At 45.2% G+C, this 17,513-nt stretch overlaps 1 protein-coding gene across 1 annotated transcript in view; it reads right to left on the bottom strand.

Moving 5' to 3' along the window:
- LOC144781602 (nuclear RNA export factor 1-like) overlaps positions 1 to 17,513 on the bottom strand; it is a 954,052-nt gene that overhangs the window by 489,661 nt on the left and 446,878 nt on the right. The window lies entirely within an intron of this gene.

Raw genomic sequence — 17,513 nt, 5'->3', positions numbered from 1 at the left:
AGAAGTACAATTAGTAAATGTGTCTTGGAAAATAGAGACAGGTGCACTAAGTGGCCAGTGTGTCTGCTGGATAAGTACATTTCTTAAAAAGAAGAAAGGTTACAGTGGTACAAATTACAGAAAAAACACAACTGCATGTTGACAGGTAAACTGCTTGTATAAAACTACACACAACTGCTTCTTAGGCAAGTCAATCTAAACCCTTGCTGCCCTGCGCCGTTCATTTTTTATGGTGGTGGTGGTGGTGGTGTGGGCGGGGGGGAGGGGCATGACCAATGTTTATTCCGTTAGTGGACTCAATCTGCAAGCTGAACAGAAGAGTTACTCCTTTAAACAATACGTCACAAAATAGCCTGGTTCAGTTGAAATGAGGTACAACAAAAGTGAGGCATGCAACAAGAATGGTGGTTACTGCTCCTCTTATTGAACTGGGAAGTGAATGACGGTATCAACAACAATTGTAGTGCAGGGGTACATGCTTTTTCCCCTGCACTCCTTGCAAGAAGCCTGCCTTTTGTCATTCACCTCCAATGGTCTATGCAGTCAGTACATAAGGATTATGTAACTTACCCAGTAAGCATCTGTTCTTGGCATGTAGAGCTGTAGATGCACATGCTTTGCATACTCCTGTCATCTAGTATTGGATCTGGATGTTTGCAAATTGTTTTTCTTCGATGAAGTCTTTCTAGTCATGAGGTAAGGTGACTCCTCCTTTCGGTGATAGTGCGCATGGGCATCAACACCATTGTTAAATTTTTTCCCGCAAAAGGGTGAGAATAGAATAATTGAGAGTAGAATATAGAGGTCCATGCGTATGAATGTAAATTGTAAGAACTGCAACAATTACATGTGTCTGGGGAGGTGGGTGAATCTACAGCTCCAAGTGCCAAGAACAGATGCTTACTAGGTAAGTAATATAATCCGTTTGAAGCATATTGTAGGAAGCTGTCTCTGTATATACTATACCAAAATGAGGTATAGTATGCATGTCCAGTGGAACCCCAAAGGTAGGCAGAGGTAAAAGTGGATAACACCTTACTGTAGGAAGGTGGAATCTGACTACATGGTTGCCCACACATTTGTCCTGGTGTTCTGATGGTTTTTGACTTAGTTTGGCTGGGATCCTGCTATTCAAGGCCCCAGTCTATCTGCTTTCCTCTCTAAAATGATTCCAAGTACTTTAGGTACACTCCAGTTTGGTTACTGGTGTACCCTTATAAGTCCCTAGTATATGGTATCCTATATGCCCAGGGCATAGTACCCCAGAGGCTGCAGCATGTATTTTGCCACCCCTGGGCAGCCTTCCAAAATGACACCACAGGTCTGCCACTACAGCCTATGTAACATGGTGTATGCACCCCTTACTTAGATATATGTTCCCTATATCTACCTTATATAACCTTATCAGTCACCCCTATTGCAGGCCTTATCAATCCTGAAGGCAGGGTGCTGTTTTTTGTGTGAGAGGGTGCCCATGCATAAGCAGGGCCTCTCTGCAGCCTTCGGAATCTATTCTCCAGGGTTGACCTGTGATGGAGCCAGATCATATACACTCTTAAGTGCATTATAACCTCGCGGTAAATGCTAACTTTGTAATGGCTGCAAGGAAACATGTTCTGTTTGGTGTCAAACACTTTGGAATCATACCCCCCTCCAGTCCTGGCGGCGGGGGTATGATTCCACCCTTCTAGAGGGAGAGACATGTACACACCTGCACACCCGGTACCAGTTTAAAAGAACCCTGGCATCACAAAATGGATGCCACAGACACGAGTCTGGCCTCCTGCTGCTGGACGAAACTCTGGCAGGGGAGGCCTAGACAATAGGTTTCCTGTCACAGGGAGGTGTCACGACCTCCCAGAAAGGCTTTAGTGTATTGGGGCTGGGTGGGTGCACTCCAAGAGTGCTTTGAAGTCAGCACTGGGGGCACATTTGGTGCCCTTGTGCATAGCCCAGTTCAAACTGGTTGCAGGGGCTACCAGTCCCTGCTCTGGTGCGGAACTGAACAAAGGGAATGGGTGTAGCCACCCCTCTTTCCAAACCCTCTCATAGGTGGGTCCCCAGAGTTTGTCCCAACCCTTCCTTGGGTATAAGATAGGAACCCCTGACAACAGGACTTTAGATTACACCTGGACGAAACTCTGATACTGAATCCTGGAATTTCAACGATCTGCACGATGCTGGATGCCTGAAGAAGAAGGAGTTACTCCCCTGCGTGGCAGGCACCAAAGACGCATCTGAACGGTTTGCATCTCCGAAGCTCTCGCCGGACTCCGAAGTAATTGCAACACAGGAGGTGGGTTTCCAGACTTCCCAGAGGCTGACCCGAGTCCCCAGCAAAGCTGAGACCCGAAGCTCTCGTGGGTACAGTGGAACCAGAACCCCTGGACACCGTGCACATTTGCAAGTGCATCAGCTTTTCAACGTCCCTCGAGGCTGTGCATTGGGTTACTTGTAGCCCAGACCCCGAGCACCTTTTCAAGCGAAGATTGCTGGCCTACACTCCACGAGTGTTCCGTGAGCCAGCCCTTCGTGTTTCCGCTCGAGGTACTTTCGCGATCCCTGGTACGTCGACTGGTGGGTCCCTGAGAAGGCAACTTTGAGTTTCCTTGGGCTTTCCTGGTTGCTCCAGACGTGCCCTGACTCTCCACCACTTGGGGAGCCCCCTGGATCTTGCTGGTCCACACCGAAGCATCTTTTCTCTTACTGCGTGAGTTGCTGTTGCCAAGGCTTGTTGGGTCCAATCCGGGCACCGATGCCGCAGCACTCGACATCCTTCGTGGGCCAGCTCGAATCCAGCTCGTGGTTGTCGTCGACTCCGCATGGTCCTCGTGGCTGCAGAGTCAAGCTTCACCTCTTCACACCTTAATCACCCGACATCGGTGGGCATTCGTCTATCGTGCCCCTGGTCACTGACAAGTAACCCAGACTCTGCCCCCTCTGCTTTCAGGTTACTCACATCTTCGATCCAGGCTTGGATCACACCAGACACTTTTCTGCTCCACAGCAGCAGCACTTTGCGGCAGGTCGCCACTGAAATCAACGACGATTCCCGACACCATTTGACACCTATGCACCCGGCTTCCCTGGGTGAGGTAACTCGAGTACTCTGGTGCTCCCATGGGTGTTTCCCTAGAACCCCTTAAATCTAAAGGGGTTTGCTCAAAGTCGTCTCCTAAGTGCCCTTAATCTTTACCATTCCAACCGCGACTTTCCCCATAGAAGCTAACGGCGTTTCGCGGCTGTGTTCTCACACTGCACGCGTCCCCCGTGGGTCCCCTGTGTCACTACCTTGGGTTGTTCCTTGTGGTCCCAGCGATTCTACAGGCTCTAGGCCTTGTGTCTAGTCAAGTCGTGGTTCTTATACCTCTTTCTTAATATATGGTTTGGTTCCCCCCTGGGGCCCACTGTATATTGTGCTATTTACTGAAGTTCTGTGGAATTTAAAGTGTGTACTTTGCTCTGTAATCTCATAAAGGAATTACTAGAGAGTGTTTAGAAATAAATACACATATTTTATATATATATATACACCTTGTGTGGTTCTCCTTTCATTCAGACATTAAAGAGGTTATAATCTGGTAAACCAAGCTGCTTTATACTCCTTCAAGACTTAGCCTGAAAGCTGCTCTCCATAGCTTCAATAAAGGTTGTCTGAAACCTATCATCAATAAGGGTTGTTTGGACTGGTGCAAGGTGCCCACCATAAGTACGAGTTACTTACCTTCGGTACCGTTGTATCTAGTAGAGACGTTGCCTAGCCCAAGTTTCCTGAACTTAGAATATCCCCAGGCGTCAGACTGGATCCTGAATTTTTTTTGCAGCAGCACCTCTGAGCGCCAGGGGATAGCGCCACACGACCCCGCCCTGATGTTGTTCACGTACGTGAAGCCAGCGAAGTCATATAAGTCCCTCCCGGCGCGCTGACTTCAGTTTTCTTCGGAGAAACCTTTACGCGGCACAACGCGCAGCCACCAACAAAAACTGTGGAAGTATGGGAACAGTGTGCGAAGGATGAAAAATCCGTGAAATAAAGGATGGTGCAAGACACCATCGTAAAAGACAGAATTAGACACTGTCTACATATAAGTGAAAAAGCTGTGAGAAAGCAAAGCGAAGCTAAGACCCTTCCCCAAGTGCAACAATGAAAGAATATCTCAACAGACAGAAATAGACTGTTAATACCATGTACAACTGTGCCGTCCAGGAAAAACGGAGCACAGAAAGAACAACAGTCCACTGCAGGATGGTATGAAAAGACTGGCACTTCCCCTATAGTAATGGAGGTCTGAAACAGAGCTCAACAGATCTCCAAAGAAGACGACTATAGAGGAGACAAGAGCCCTGAGTCAATAGAGAAGCCGGGAGGGAAGGAAGGAAGCAGGAGAAGAAAAGAAGAAAAAGATGAATCTCCTGATGAAGGTGAATCGAAAGGCACCATTTTACAGGAAAAAAGCCCCTTGGAAGGAGTTAGCCGCATATGGCAATTCTCAAAGGGGTGCAACAATGCGAGCACCCGTGAGAGAAAAACCAATGGCAACTGAAAGAGGCAAGTGAAGAAACCCTCTTGGCAAGGTCCTCGCAGAACGGGAGGATGGGTGGGCGTTACGGAATCTGCAGCTAAACATCTCTACCAGATACATCGTTACAGAAGGTAAGTAACTCGTACATCTGATAGAGACATCTAGCCGTAGATTCCTTAACTTAGAATAGATACCAGAGCCATACCCCAGTGGAGAGGTGGGTCTGTGACAGAACAACAGAAAGTGCCCAAGCACTGAGCCGGCAACAGAGTGATGGGCAATGGGGAAGGCTGCGGCGGAGCAGCCAGACAGCAACCCAATTAGCTCGGAAGAGCAAAATATAACGGGAGGCAAGGCGTCCCAAAAATGCCAGAATGGTGCCACACCATGCCCGTATAAGTATGAGATGTAGAAACGGCACCAGCTATATACCAGAACAAAAGTGAGAGAGTCCCAAACAAAGGCGGAAGAGGGACCACTCTCAGCTTAATGGCGCACTATGTGGACACCAACCAAAGGTTGAGGAAGAGATGAAGAGATGCAACCAGACACTACCAGGCTAGCCCACGGAAGGAAGGCCGGAGAGGCTACAGCCAGGAACCAAAGGGCAAGAGGTAGAAACTGAGCAATGTCTTAGAAGAACAGGCGGGAACAAGAAACGCACCAAGTGCACACCCAGTCACCAAAGGGGAGACAGGGGCGAACAGTAACAGTCTGACACACGCTGATGCAGGCCACTACCGAAACATGCACAGAGCAGACAGCCACAGAGACAACACGGCGGCGTAGCTAAAATAAGTATAGGACTGCCCAACCAAGCTGCTTGAAGACTAAGGTGAGAAGAAAATAACGAAATACAGATATGCAGGGTGCAGACCCTAGGACGACTGACATCAGAAGAGCTGTACCGCAGGAACAGCCAATACAGTATAGGGTGATACCTAATGAAAGGGGTACATCCAAAGGAAGTGGCAGCAGAGGCACCAGAGTACCAACAGATGTATAAACGTAGGAAAGAATCTCAGAATTCTAGACTCATCCTCCGATAGGGAGGAAAAATCAACCCTCGTCCAGAAAGAGAGATATCGTTCAGTATCTGAACACCAAGATGGGAGCAGTGTAAAGCTGGGGAACCACTCCAGGGAGTGCAACGCAAAAGGGACAATATTGCTAAAGATGCAAGAAAAGCAACAAAGTACACTTAAGTGTACTGAAAGACACCCTGCCGCGTAGACCAAGGGAAATCCCGAGTGCAGCAATGAAAAAGCTCCCGGACACATGGAGACTTAGGACCAGACCTCGCCGCAGCGAAGAGAGGAGGAGATGTAAGAAGAAGAGTACACATGACACCTGTATATGTGTGTGTGTATGTATATATATATATAAAACGAAGAGTCCTGACCGCCAAAGGTAGCGGTTTCAACAGGCGCAGACCTCCACTCCAATACTCGATGTTTAGTCAAATATCAAACATCAAAAAGTAGCCACATCACAAGTTCCAGTGCCAGCAATCCATATTTATTCCAGCAAAGTGCAAGAGCGAGTGCCCTCCCTAGTATATATATATATATATATATATATATATATATATATATATATATATATATATATATATACTGCTCCACGTACTTTCAAGGTACCACGCACTCTGCACAGGAAATAAAGATTAATGCTCCGTCTCTGTAGTCATAATCACGGTTTATTACAAACCATAAAACCGTGATTATGACTACACAGACGGAGCATTAATCTTTATTTCCTGTGCAGAGTGCGTGGTACCTTGAAAGTACGTGGAGCAGTATTGGATATCGGAGACCTCCAACCCGAGTCGCACCGCTGATCAAAGTGTCCCGGTCTCTCTGGAGGAAGAAGGATTTGGTATATATATACGACGCAACTTTTACAACGCAAACCATTACAACGCATTGCGCTGGGGGGCGCTCTAGGATAGGGAATATATTTAATTTACTATCCAACACCTTCCCTACTATCCACGGGGACTGGAGTTGGAATAGTAAATTAAATAATTCACTATCCAGCGCCCCAAAGCGCTATGCGTTGTAATGGTATGCGTTGTAAAACTCGCGTTGTAAAAGCATGCGATGTAAAAGCATGCGTTGTAATGTCGTACATCCCAAGCACTGAAGTCTGGGTAATCTCCTGTTACTGGATTAAGTGGCAGCACGTCATGTCTGGTTGACTGCTCAATGTTTGCGTATTAACAAAAAGTATGTTTTAAAAGATCTAACTTCTACGTGAATTGCAACTTTCTATGTTTCTGTTTTAAACCATTTCTAAGTTATATTCTTGCATTCCTTTTTCATTCTCCAGCATACCAATCCGAGGTAGGCATAATGAATGAGAACGAATCCCAAGCATGTTTCGAGCCCAAGATGAATTCAGCTCACATGTTCACCTTAAAAAAATGCAAGCGAACCCCCAAGTTGAAAAGAACCCTTGCCTGCACTCAGTGTGAGAAGAGATTTAGCAGGAAGGCACTTCTGGCGGAACATCAAAAAATCCACACTGGGCTGAGACTGTATCCCTGCACCAAATGTGAAAAGAGCTTTAATCAAAAGACCTCTCTTCTTAAGCACCAAAAATCACATGCTGGAGGGAGGCCCTTTCATTGCACGGATTGTGAAATGAGTTTCACTCAAACGTCCACTCTTCTGATTCATCAAAAAATTCACACAAGAGTGAAACCTTATCACTACATTGATTGTGGGAAAAGCTTTACACAAAAGTCAAATCTTCTATTTCACCAAAGAGAACACACAGAATTGAGCCCTTTTCACTGTAATGAATGCGAGAAAAGATTTACTCGTAAGCAAAATCTTCTGCAGCACCAGAGAATACACATGGAAGAGAGGCGCTTTCACTGCATGGAGTGTGGCAAGAGCTTCACTCGAAAGTACACTCTTGACATACCTGCACTGCAATAAACTGTAGGAAACTTCTTTGGTCCGTGTCCGTGAGCTCTTTTGTATGCCCTGGCTGGTGATATCCCGGAGCGAGGCGAGGCAGCGGAGTGCTTAATATATATATATATATATATATATATATATATATATATATATATATCATTCACTCCTCCGCCACAGCGAAAGTAATGGGCGCACACGCGCTGCCTTTCCACAATTTGATTTATTCAATATTACAGCTGAAAACAAACAAACGATCAACGCGTTTCAGTGCTGCTGGCACCTTGCTCACGATCACCTTTTTTACATTTTTTCATGATTTTTAAAGTAACCAATGACGTTGGATGTTACTTCACATCCTGTTTAACTCTAGGCATTGTGGTATTTGCAGTTTTTGTTAAAAAGAGTCTGTTTTGTGAAGTTCCACCAACTAGTTTTACTTGTGCAAGAGTCATAGTTCTTAATTTATTCATTGCGTCATGAATACATATTGTATTTCGGAGCAAATTGTTCCTTTAGGTAACATTTACATCCCTCCAGTGGGATTATGCGTTTGCTTCGAAATATCTTTTGTTGAATTTTGCCACCATCCTGTTTATTTCCCTCCAGTGGGGTTCGTCATATTTTATTCCTCTTGTTCTTCATTTATTTCCTTAAATAAGAAAGTTGATTTCCCAAACTTCACCAGCTCATCTTTAATATTTATGCGAGGTGGATGTATAACTCCTCCGACTGATTCAGGCCGTGTGGATGTAAGGTTCTAAAATTCAGGATGTGGCGCGATTCTTTTTTGCGCATGATTTTCTCACGATCTCCTCCACGTATATTCTTTGGTATTGTCTCAATTCCAAAGAATTTTAGTTTTTGCCAATCCGCATTGTGTTGTAGCTCCATGTGTTTTGCCACCGCATTCGCTCTGTCTTTGTGTGTCGTCGCTCTAGCGTGTTCCATTATCCGTTTTTTCAGCTCTCCCTTTGTGCTTCCAACATACATTAGGGGGCACGGACACATGATGCCATAAATTGTGAATTCCGTCGTGCACGAGATTAGTTGTTTTATTTGCCATTTTTTGTTGTGAGGTAGTGGTATTTCTTTGATAGGCTTTGCGATTTGGCACATTTTGCAATTATAGCATTTGACGAAGCCAGTGGTTTTTAGCCAATCTTTCTTTTTGGTTGTTTTACAATGACTGTGGATTAATTGATCTTTCAAGTTTGGCGCTCTTCTGTACGTGACCACTGGATGTGGGCCCACTATCTTTCCTACAGTTTCATCCAGGTGGAGTATTTTCCAGTTTTTTCTCATTATTTTTATCAAATCTTTGCTGTTCTCTGAGTAGTCCATGATGAGTCGGATGGGTTCATGCGCTGTATTTCCTTTTTCTTCAGTTGATTTTCTCAGACACTCCTGTCTTGTTTTTTCATTTGCCTTTTGCCAACACTTTTCGATATTTCCTTGATTGTATTGTCGATTTCTGAATCTTTGTTTTGCTTTGGAACTGTGTTCCTGCCACTCTGAATCCTCGCTACAAATCCTTCTGATTCGGAGGAACTCCCCATATGGTATGCTTGATATGAGAGAAGCTTGGTGACAACTAGTTGCTTCCAGTGTTGCATTAGTGGCCGTCTCCTTTCTGTGGAGTGTTGTGTGGATATGGTTGTCTTTAATGTAAATGCGAGTGTCCAGGAATGTTATCTCTGTGCTACTGATTTCATAGGTGAATGTTTATCCAGTCATACTGGCATTGATGATGTTATAATACTCCTGAAATTCGTTCTTGGTTCCATCCCATATAATCAGGAGGTCGTCTATGAACCTTATCCAGCACATGATCTTACTTGTGAATTTGTCATATTCCGGTGCCCAGGCTATTTCCTTTTCCCAAAACCCCATCGTGAGACAGGCGTAATTGGGGCTGAATGAAAAACCCATCGCGGTTCCACTGCACTGTCTGTATATTTCTTCCCCAAATAGAAAAATATTTTGTGAAAGGCATAATTCCATCATGTCCAACAGCATTTGATTATGATTTTTGTACTTGATGTCTCTTTGTTGTAGGAAGTAGTTGCATGCTTTTAGGCCAAGATTGTTTTGTATATTTGTATACAATGATACAACGTCCATGGAAATCAGTTGATAATTTTCTTGCCATGGAGTATTTTCCAGACGTCTCAGAAGATCATATGTATCCTGAATGTATGAGCTGAGTTGGGTTACGTGCGGTTTCAGAAAATAATCAATATAATTTGAAATCGGTTCCAGCAAAGAGCCCTTTGCAGATAGAATTGGTCTGCCTGGTGGTTTGTTGCGATCTTTGTGCACTTTTGGCAGAAAGTATATTGTTGCTGTGATTGGGTGACTAGTTGTGAGATATTTTTCTTCATCATTGTCAATGAGGTTGTTTAATTTCCATTGTCTCAGTTTTTGATCTAGTTTCATCTTAATGTCTTGTGTTGGATTGATTCTGAGTCTTTCATAATAATTTGTGTCTTTCAATTGACGATGAGCCTCGATAATATATGCACTTTTGTCCCAAATCACAATATTACCGCCCTTATCGGCCATTTTTATTTCAATTTCATCATCATTGCAGAGATTTTCTAGTCCTTTTCGCTCTTCCTGGGTCAGGTTATCTTGGTAATTGGTTCCCTTGATTTTGTATAGGTCCTGTATTACCGCTTCTTGGAAGGTGTCTACCTTATTTCCTGGAGGCAGTTGAGGATAGAATTTCGATTTGGGTTTTAATTTGCTGATGCCTGCTCCCTTTTGTGTAATTACTTGACTTACAGTTATTTCATCGTCATCAGTCACATCAAGATTCAGGAGGGTGGTAAAGGCTTCCGCCTCTCTTACACATAAGTCTGAACTTTCTTGACTTGCCATCTGTGTCTTGGCGGTATTTTTGTGTTTGTTTTCCTCAAAGAATTTGGCTAGTTTTATTTTTCTCACATAGAGGTATAGGTCTATCCTCGCTTGAACGATATTCATTTTCTTTTCGGGGCAGAAGTTTATGCCTCGCTTCAAAAGTTTGGTTTCTGTTTCGGTGATTATTCTTTTCGAAAGATTTATGATTTGTAGCTCATCCATCATTTCACCTTCTTCTGGCGCATGCTCCTTGTTTCCGTGCCTATCTTCTCGGTTGATTGATTTGATTCGGTTACCCCTTCTTGTCTTCTTCGATTTGGTGTCCAGCGACGGCCTCTCCCTCTTCCTCTTTGTTGATTTTGCGCGCCCCGGCTTTGTTCCCATTGTCTTTGTTGTAGCACGAGGCGCATATCCCCTAAAAAAGGCATCCTTTCTGTATTTGCCGGCGCTCCTTGTTGTTCATCATTTCCCTCTGTAGATATGAGTGAGCATGAGGATGAGGCACTGCTGGATAGATTGGCACTCCGTTTTTGTGGAGACAATTGCTTGAAGAAGTCATATTTCCTCGAGAAGGTAAAGATACAGCCCTCCTCGTAGTCCACCGTGTCCCTTATAAATTTGTTATGTTTGCGCTCTCGCACAGTTTCTTCATGTTTTGTAATTTGACTGTCTAATTCCTCCTTGAATTTGGTCATTTCACTGTTCAATTTCAGCGAGGTGATTTCCTTTTCCATTTCTTTGAGCTCCTCCTGTATTTTGTTTAAGCTGATTTCTATATGTTTCACTAGAATTGCGACCAATCCCAGTGATGAATGTAGAATGAATTCTCCCCATTCTTCCAAAAGTTCATTCGACGTGTCCTGATGGCTCGGCATCAGCATTATCCTTAAGCCTCTAGGTATCATTTTTGCCTCCAAGTATTTCTGCAATGCAATAAATTCCCAGGACTTATTGATCTCTTTGCGGCTTAGTTTCTCCCATAGTCTCAATTTGCTTTTTACATCCGATTTTTGTGTGTCTACTTTAGTTTGTCTTTCTCCTTTATCTCTTTCAACATTGCCCTTTACAAACATTGTTGTTAACATTTCACCTCTTTTTGCTGCCCTTTCTTCCATTTTGTTTTCAGAATTGCCGTATGATTATTGTTATTAAATGTTATCGTGGCACGTGGAAGGACAGAGCCCGTCCTCTTGTGCTTTAAACAGATAGGAAAACTTCCGCGCGTATCATTATGTAATGATTTTGCATTCGCGCCTTTCAAATCCCAAAACACAGGCGGTCGGCACCAAACTGACGAACTCTTCAATGTTCACGTTTGGAGGAGATCGTGAGAAAATCATGCGCAAAAAAGAATCGCGCCACATCCTGAATTTTAGAACCTTACATCCACACGGCCTGAATCAGTCGGAGGAGTTATACATCCACCTCGCATAAATATTAAAGATGAGCTGGTGAAGTTTGGGAAATCAACATTCTCATTTAAGGAAATAAATGAAGAACAAGAGGAATAAAATATGACGAATCCCACTGGAGGGAAATAAACAGGATGGTGGCAAAATTCAACAAAAGATATTTCGAAGCAAACGCATAATCCCACTGGAGGGATGTAAATGTTACCTAAAGGAACAATTTGCTCCGAAATACAATATGTATTCATGACGCAATGAATAAATTAAGAACTATGACTCTTGCACAAGTAAAACTAGTTGGTGGAACTTCACAAAACAGACTCTTTTTAACAAAAACTGCAAATACCACAATGCCTAGAGTTAAACAGGATGTGAGGTAACATCCAACGTCATTGGTTACTTTAAAAATCATGAAAAAATGTAAAAAAGGTGATCGTGAGCAAGGTGCCAGCAGCACTGAAACGCGTTGATCGTTTGTTTGTTTTCAGCTGTAATATTGAATAAATCAAATTGTGGAAAGGCAGCGCGTGTGCGCCCATTACTTTCGCTGTGGCGGAGGAGTGAATGATAATTAACGGCGAGATTCCGCCGTAGGAGTACGCACCCACATCGAGCGCTCGCAGGGCTGGGAAAGCAGGAACCGGCGTGTGAAGATATATATATATATATATATATATATTACCTACTGGCGGTCGCCAGTAGGTATATGTAGTTAGGATTTTTTCTCTATGGGATTTTTGAAAATTCTATGTCTAATAACTTTGGCGTTTGTGGACGGAATTGGCTGAAATTTTCAGGAAAATTGAACATTTTGTTTCTGAGCAGCCCCTGAAAATTTGGGGGGGGGTTCGTCAAGGGGGGGCCGAGAAAAAAGGGGGGTCCCAAAACGTGTTTTTAACATTGAGTTTTCCATAGGGCGGTTGGCCTCACTTTTAGCCCGAACGGCTGAATGGATTTGCACGAAACTTGGCAAAATTGTAGGGACTGGTAGCCCGATGTGCCTTTGCTAGGTCTCAATATATGTGCTCCAGTGGATTTTGAGAAATTAACGTTCAAAAAAAGATATATATCTGTAACAGCGGACCGGGCAGCGCTCCAGTTCGCGTACTTTTCGCGTTACGGAGCTTTGTGAAGCGAAGCTGATTGGTTCTCCGGCGTCTGTAAACATTCCAAACAGTCCGTAGCGGCCGCCATCTTGTCTCTCGGTAGGATCGAGAGACAAGAGGAGGCCAAAGCGAAGGGGCAAATGACCATAAGGGGGCATAGTAGATCCTCCTTGACCTCTTAGGTTTGATGTGGAGGTTTTAAAAGGGCCCCGCGGGGCAAAAAAAATAAAATAAATAAATAATCTAACGGCTGAATGGATTTGCACGAAACTTGGCAAAATTGTAGGGACTGGTAGCCCGATGTGCCTTTGCTAGGTCTCAATATATGTGCTCCAGTGGATTTTGAGAAATTAACGTTCAAAAAAAGATATATATCTGTAACAGCGCTCCGCTTCGCGGAGATAAAATGATCTCTGTATTACCTAGCTGTTGCTAACACCAGTTAGCGACCGCTAGTAGGAGATAGCGACCATCTTGGGCTCCACTTTGCATGTCAGTGATATTTATCACTAATGACATGCAAAGTGGGCATGCCAAGATGTTAGCGACTGGAAACAGTCGCTAACATCGCTATCTCCTATTAACAACTTTTGGAGATATTCGCGCTAAGCGCGAATATCTCCAAAAAGTAACACCTGCCCTGAGCAGTTCTTAGCCATGTTATCCAATGGGAGGTGGATAACATGGCTAAGAGCATTAGCTCGGTAATGCATGAATATCGCTGACTTTTCAGCGATATTAATGCATTGCGGTCGTTTTTCATCGCATTTGCGATAAACCTTGATAATAGCAAGGTTTATCTGCGATAATTTCTGACGATGCTTAGCGGTAAAAAATTCGTTGCTAAGCATCGTTAGGGATAAATATCGCTTAACTTTGGTAATATGCCCGAACGTCTGTTAACGTTCGATTCGAAGGAAATCAGGAAGTGTTGAAAAACATTGTCTGCGCCATCTTGCCTTTTTTCAAATGCCACACTTTTGTCGTGCACGGCAGCCATTTTAGATGCCTTGACCAGACCCACTCTCTGTACGCTGTCGATCCTTAGCATGGCTCCCCACCCTCGTAAGCATCTCCCCCAGGCACTGGTCACCCCCGCTCTCTGTCTTATGCATGGGTAATAAACCTCCCCCCATCTGCGCTGCTCTTCCCTGAGAATCACACCCTGTGCCCGCCCGACACCTCCCTTTCGCCCTATTCACTACCGCACCCTCTGACACTCCTTTTCCTCTGTTTCCGATTGTCCAGGCCGGTCCTAGGCTATCAGCTAGCCCTGCAGATGTAGTTTATGGCCCCAGCTGTAAAGAATCACCCCTCTTCAAAGGAGTTATAGTAGATCAAGGCCCACACCCGATGAGATCCGTCACAGCACACGCGTTCCTACTATCTGAAAACCATCCTGTATTGTGATTGGGGAGGGGACCGAGCCTGAAGCGGAAGATTTCAGGGATGACTCTTTGTACATCAAAGTTTTTACAATTATGTGTCACATTAAAAATATATAGCACTCCAACAAAGTAGTAAGATTATAAAACTTTAATAACTTATAAATATATACAACAAAACAAAAACAGTAAAAACATTTAAACATTTTTAGGGAAAATGAAGGAAGTAGCGGTCGGCTGTGCGAATAGTCCCAACGTAGCACAACGTCCATATTTCTGGACGGCACCCAGGTGATGTTGCCTGGGTGCCGCACTGATTTCGGTATCTGGCGTGGGGCGTCGCGGGGGGTGGGTCATCAGTAGCGGTCTGTTGTGCGAATAGTTCCAAGGCAGCAGAACGATGGCACCAAGGTGATGTCCAGTAAGTTGCCGCCCTCCGAATAACGGCGTGGGGCGCCCCGGGTGGGGGGGGGGAGGCGGCGTGAACGGGCCTCTCCAGGTGGAGTTTCGTCTGCTGTAGTGGGGCGCCCCTTTACCGTTTCAGTTGCCATTCCGTCCGCTTTTGGTCCACTGTGTCAAAAGCCGCAATTCAGCTGAGTTGCGCCCACTCTTGCGGTGCAGCGATAGGCGGCTGTCACAGGACTCTCAAAATGGCGGCAGGCTCTTTCCTTTTTGGGCCTGGTCCACTGAAATGGCCCTGGGACACCTTGGAAATCGCACGCTTGTCTGCTAGGTCTTGGACCCCATTCTCGAAAGCGTCCCCTCCGCCTTGAGGATTCAACAAAAGTTTTGGGGGCCCCCGACTCCTGCAGGCTTCTGGTGGGGAGCGGCTGCCATGATTGCTCGCGGAATGACCACGACGGAGCCACGAGATGGTGGTGCTTTCATGTTGACGCCAGCTTCAGTCTGAAACATCCAGAAACAAGGTGGGGCTTTCATCGTTTGGGGAAAAAAAAAAGTTTTCATCCAATGAAAAGTGTTGTTTTTAGGTCATATGATCAAGCCTTCCATCATTAGGAAACCAAAAGTAAAATGAACCAATGAAAAGTTTTATAAACAAGTCACATGACCTGTTATGCGGCATAGGGTATAAAATGCGGAGAAAATACGTTGGCACGTGAGGCGGCGTCAGTAGCGGAACGATGTGCGAATAGGCCGAAGGCAGCACAACGCGCCAAGATCCAGATGGCACCGAGGTGGTGTCTAGTAAGTTGCCGCACTGGTGTGGCCATCCTACAATGCTGAAAGTCGGCGTGGGGCGCCCCGTTGGCCTGTGAGATGGCGTCAGTAGCGGACCGATGTGCGAATGGGGCCAAAGGCAGCGCAACAATATTTTCTGAATAGAAGACACCACAAGGCGCTGAGATGCCAAGATCCGGATGGCACCGAGGTGGTGTCTAGTAAGTTGCCGCACTAGTGTGGCCATCCTACAATGCTGAAAGTCGGCGTGGGGCACCCCGTTGGCCTGTGAGATGGCGTCAGTAGGGGACCGATGTGCGAATGGTGCCAAAGGCAGCGCAACAATATTTCCTGAATAGAAGACACCACTAGGCGCTGAGATGCCAAGATCCGGATGGCACCGAGGTGGTGTCTAGTAAGTTGCCGCACTGGTGTGGCCATCCTACAATGGTAAAAGTCGGCGTGGGGCGCCCCGTTGGCCTGTGAGATGGCGTCAGTAGCGGACCGATGTGCGAATGGGGCCAAAGGCAGCGCAACAATATTTTCTGAATAGAAGACACCACAAGGCGCTGAGATGCCAAGATCCGGATGGCACCGAGGTGGTGTCTAGCAAGTTGCCGCACTGGTGTGGCCATCCTACAATGCTGAAAGTCGGCGTGGGGCGCCCCGTTGGCCTGTGAGGTGGCGTCAGTAGCGGACCGATGTGCGAATGGGGCCAAAGGCAGCGCAACAATATTTTCTGACTAGAAGACACCACAAGGCGCTGAGATTCGGTTACCACCGAGGTGGTGTCTAGCAAGTTGCTGCACTGGTGTGGCCATCCTACAATACTACTCCGAATAACGGCGTGGGGTGCCCGAAGGGGGGGGGGGGGAGGCGGCGTGAACGGGCCTTCCCAGGTGGAGGCTCGTCTGCTGTAGTGGGGCGCCCCTTTACCGTTTCAGTTGCCATTCAGCTGAGTTTCGGCCGCTCTTGATGCTACAGCGACAGGCGGCTGCAACAGGACTCTCAAAATGGCGGCCTGTTCTTTGGATTTGGGCCTGGTCCACTAAAATGGCCCTGGGACACCTTAGAACTCGGACGCTTGAATTTTTTTTCCTTTCCTCTACATGCAAAAAAAGGTAAATGCCCGGTACGTTACACGCTTCATCTGCCACGATGTACTCTCCAGAGGAACCGAAAAAAAATATAGTTATGGTAACTATACCATGCATCGTCATATGGAGAGGTGGCACCGATTAATTATAGTGCTGCATAAAAGAGAGATTTGGAGAAGAACCCCCGACCTGCCAGTACATTCATCAAAGAAGTGGCACTGACAGCATCAGAGGCAAGGGAAACGGTCCCAAATATTTAGAAGAACTTTGGAAAGATTAAAATGACATGTTTAGATTGTGGCAAATTAATTTGATGTGGACAGATGAGTGTTACTCTAATAAATACAGCATATGAACATCATGATAGTCGATGGTTGGTAGAGACATTTTGACTATATCCTGGACCTGCCCGTCCTCGCCCAAAATGGCGCCGGAATAAATGGGACTCGTAACTCCTTGTTGTGTACTTGTTGTACAACCTTGATATCACGAGATACGTATGCAGTTTTGAAGCACATGGCGGGCGGGGACGAGAATAGATTGAATATTTCGACATCTCTATTGATATTCAGTTGTGATGTGTTATTGATTACTGTACTATTGAAAGTTCGAATTAACGTCACCCATGGTACTTGCCTGCAAATGTATATCTAGATAATTTTATTGTAACTGGCCCTGTCGTATTTTAATTATAAAATGTACGTCCACCGATTCCGCAACTGTTAGACACCTTAGTTCTTGCAACCTAATGGCCCGCCCGTTACGTTCCTCTACAGTGTAAATGTCTCCTCATCATATACGATTACAGTTTGCTCCGTGGCCGGCGCACGTGGTTATAGGCCTGTATTTGTATACTGACATTTTCACAATAAAGGTTTTTAAAAGAAAACATGGTAGTAGTATTTACATTGGTAAAGTTTTTAATAATAGTCACTGTTTTAGAATCAGTAAAAGGCAAGTGAAATAAAGCAGACCAATTACATGAAGGGTAAAAGGTATAATACGCAGGAACGCAGTAAAGATAA

This window comes from Lissotriton helveticus, chromosome 9 (assembly GCF_964261635.1).
Source record: "Lissotriton helveticus chromosome 9, aLisHel1.1, whole genome shotgun sequence".
Lineage (NCBI taxonomy): Eukaryota > Metazoa > Chordata > Amphibia > Caudata > Salamandridae > Lissotriton > Lissotriton helveticus.
The sequence above is the reverse complement of the archived record's forward strand: the minus strand, read 5'-3'. Positions and strand labels throughout refer to the sequence as shown.